Source organism: Uranotaenia lowii, chromosome 3 (genome assembly GCF_029784155.1).
Source record: "Uranotaenia lowii strain MFRU-FL chromosome 3, ASM2978415v1, whole genome shotgun sequence".
Lineage (NCBI taxonomy): Eukaryota > Metazoa > Arthropoda > Insecta > Diptera > Culicidae > Uranotaenia > Uranotaenia lowii.
In genome coordinates this window covers 233,958,909-233,963,019 of record NC_073693.1, presented here as the reverse complement: position 1 = coordinate 233,963,019, position 4,111 = coordinate 233,958,909, and the positions used below count along the sequence as shown (strand labels likewise).

The following is a 4,111-nucleotide window of genomic DNA, read 5'->3' as shown; positions in this document are numbered from 1 at the left end:
GAGAATTGACAAATTTACATAAATCAGATTAGTTTCAGAACATTTTTCTAATTTTATTTCAACATTTTTCTGTTGGATTTTATGATTTTGATCGTTACAGGCATTGATAGGAAGCGTTAAAGCAAAGAAACAAGTTGGAGGGATCACTAAGTTCGTCTTTCAATATGGCGGAGTGTGCCAATAATTCATTTCACCTCGCGATTTCAAAATCAAATATCTTAAAAAATAGTTTCAAAAGTGACAAATTTGTGATAGAAAATAAATTCACAGGCGTAAGTTTATCATGTGAAGTAGCTAATTAAAGTGGAAAGTGATTTTTTGGCTCTTAAATATGCATTCATGGATTAAGACGAATAAGAGGGATACGACGGAGGTTGGTGCCCCTACCCTAACACTGTTATTTCTATTTGGAACAAATATTCAAGTGCGCAATAACACCTCGTAAACAAGTGTTCTATAATGATGGTGCTTGTTGTTGATGTTATGTGTTATGATTTAATTCGCTGCTTAGGCAGGTAACAAGGAACATCACCATTCCTCCACTTTTCCAGAACAGAACACAGATACGACAATAATTGGTCGAACTTTATTCGCTATGGCTATGGCTACTTGGATTCACAAAACAACACGTCATTGAAATAGGATAGCGACACCAGGCAGCCGGCCGGCCGGACATTCAAGGAGGCGGGTAAATCACGAGAGCTGCACGCGTGATTCCCAATTGAAATCAACCGAGTCATCATCATCATCATCGTCGCTTTTCATTGATCGGCGTTCGTCGTCGTCGTGATGAAGCGTCCGTCAGCCAGCCTACTCCGAAAGGAACAAACACTATCATTTGCTGCTAGGTGGCTGCCATACACAGCTATAACTCACAACAAGTGGGAATAACCGAACCGACTGGCGTTGAGAAGAAATGCGTCATATGTACGTTGACGTTACTACTGTCCCCTCCTGGATCATGGATAAGGTACACAAACTTCATTAAGGCAGCGTGACGAGGAACGCCCTCACCCCCATTCTATCCACAACCTTCTATCGGGCGCGTTTGATAAACAAGCCATAATACAGTCGTTCTAGCGCGCCGTCAACGACGAGATTCGCAGGAAAAGACGTCATCCCCCGGCCGGATAGAGCATCATCATCGGAAAGCGCATTTCTGCAGCTTTGGAAGGTGAGCTTGATTTGGAGGTTTTCTGCTATCGATGATTCCTGTAGCTTCTATTTTTTCACCGGAAGTGACTTTTTTGTCATTGGATCCGAATGTTACTGATAAGAATTCCATGAAATTCGTAATTTGGCTTCAAATTCATTGGAAAGCTATGGAGGAAAACGAATCTTCAAATTTCAATGTAAAACCAATAATTTACATCGAATGACAGTTGAAAGAACTATGCCCACTCGCTTAGATCGATAAAAGAATAATGAAATGCCTACATTTCTTACGCAAGGCGTGTGTGTAGTGGCCACCCAAAATAAAGAAATGATTTGATCATGTGTGTCTTGAATATTTTTTTAACTGTTTATTATAAATCAACCTAAACAGCATCCGCACTTCTATCCCAAAATAAAAAAATGATTTGATCACTTGTGTCTTGAATATTTTTTTTAATTGTTTAGAATAAATCAACCTAAACAGCATTTTGTATTGTAGAAAAAACACCTTATCCGAACTTCTATCCATAAATATTTATTACGGTTGTTAGATTGAATCAATTAGAGGAGCTAGACATTGCTAGCCAATCATATTGTTCCGTTTGGTGCGATGCGACCTAGCCAAGACACAAACCATGAGCGGCTCAATGGTCTAGGGGTATGATTCTCGCTTTGGGTGCGAGAGGTCCCGGGTTCAAATCCCGGTTGAGCCCGGATTTTTTTTTTATAAATGGCAATTCGGCAGCTGCATTGTCACTTTCTCAAAGTAGCCTCCATCAATCAGGGGTGTAATTGTGGGGATCACTTACTTTAAGAGTGGTTTTTTGAGTATATTGTGAGACGTATTGGCGCCTCTGAGGATGGAGATCCATCATGTCCATCACAATCTTATGTTTTCTACACTTATCTACTAAGTACTTACATATGTGATAACCGGCAAAGAATTGATCATGTCTTGGAGGTTATGTCGAACTCGAAGGAACCTTTTTTGATTGGGGATAGGAACTGGAATTATACACATATCATGATAAGTGGAGTATTCACGACTACTACGTAGAAGGTGCTATCTAGGCAACTTCACCCCATGGGTTTACTTACTTACTTAATGTTCCCGCGCCGATCCTCCAGTGCATAGGGCCGTTGTAAAAGACCTCCACTGTTGACGATCCGGAGCCAGCGTCTTCACTTGGTCCCAGCCAAGACTCTCGTTGACAGTTCGTATTTCGGCGGCTAGACTTAGCCGCCACGAGTTTCTGGGTCTGCCTCTTCTTCGATGTCCTTCTGGATTCCATTCAAGCGACTCTCTGCAAATCTCGTTCTCATCTTTTCGCAGCGTGTGCCCAATCCATCTCTGCTTACGTTCCCGAATCTCGATTTCTAGTACCCTTTGATGACACCGGCGATGTAGTTCCTCATTTGAGATCCAGTTGCCAGGCGCGGATGATATTCCGCAGGCAGCGGTTTACAAATACTTGCAGTTTTCGCAAGTTTCGCACCCGTACAGCAATACAGGCTTTTTTAATCCGGATTTCGTTGTCTTTCTTGGTACCACCATCAGGGTATGGGAAACTCTAAAATGACCTCAAATCGACTCAGTCTAATGAGTCGGCTCATGTTGACCAGTTTCGGTGCTAAGATAGAGATAAAGATGTTTTTGGTAAATAAAAAAAAATTAAACATTCATGGAATCTTCGGTCCAGTTTCTTGTCCGAATGTAAGAATCAAATCTTGTCAATCGCCATCGCACAAAATTGCGATAAGTACGATAACTTTCTCACGCGATGGATGTGTTCAATGAACTTGCTGTTATCAACTCTACTATAGTAGCTACCTTACACAGAAGGCAGTCATTCATTTGCGGTAACCTTGACAGAATATTGCCTCCGCGCTGCGCTGCCTGTTCGAAATAAAGTGAAAATATTTCCAACTGATAAGAGCCCTAGCTAGCTCCCTCTGGAATAGGCTGATAAGAGCTTTTGCAAAGTTCCATCCGATTCTCTCTAAATTCAACGGAACCGAAAGGTTAGGAATCAATGAAAACAATTATACTGAGCGATTATTTGTCACCCTTTGTCAATAAGGAGCTAAATGCACCACTATCGTTTACCCAGGTTGACACATTTAATGGACTGCAATTTCGCGGTTTTAACGCCACACGTCCGTCATTATCATCAGAACGTTGTCGTTCTACGGTTGAAGTTGCTCTTACTTACAAAGGTGTATATGTAGTGGTGGCCGACTACTTGCCTCGCATGACTGCCGATGGATGCAGTCACGACGAGCACAAACACCAAACAAACTAAGGTAGCCGCGAGCCGAGAAACGTGCACCTGTCCACACGCCCGGTGTGGTTGACTCTGGATGGCCACATGTTTGATTACAAGAAATAAGAGAAGGAATAAAAACAAAGAAAATCGTTCTCTGTCGCCACCTTGCACTGCATTGAACTCTTCCAGTATCTATAAAAATTATACCTTTTTATCGTATAGCTGTCTACAGCTGAACATTTGTGCCTTTCTAAAATATTTTGTTTTTAATTTTTCTTGAAACCACATACGACGTGTGACACTTCACTTGTTGCTCTAATCTTTTAATTTCGTTACGTTGAGAACAACTTAAAATTCTGTTACCTTACCTTCCAAAGGTTACCAAGTTTGATAAATGTTAAAACTTGCATTCCATATTTTAGAAAATATATCCCCTCTACTAAATTCACTTAGTTAAACAAATAGATAAATATTCTGAAGTTACTCGGGAGAAATGACAATTCGCTGTTAGATAATTTTATAGGCAAAAATATAATTGAATGGACTGTGGATAATCAATGGAGGCCAAACATATTTCTCACTGAAAGATCTTGTTACTTTTTTTTTATCCTTTAAACATTTATTATAGACTATAACAAACAGGCTCTTGATTCTTGATCATACTGAGCCGACCACTTCTTAGTATTAAA

General features: G+C 40.5%; 1 non-coding gene across 1 annotated transcript; it reads left to right on the top strand.

The window, feature by feature from the left end:
- Nucleotides 1-1,796: 1,796 nt before the first annotated feature.
- Trnap-ugg (transfer RNA proline (anticodon UGG)) lies at nt 1,797-1,868 on the top strand. Its single transcript has one exon. It is a non-coding gene; the product is annotated as a tRNA-Pro (tRNA).
- The last annotated feature ends 2,243 nt before the right edge of the window (nt 1,869-4,111 follow it).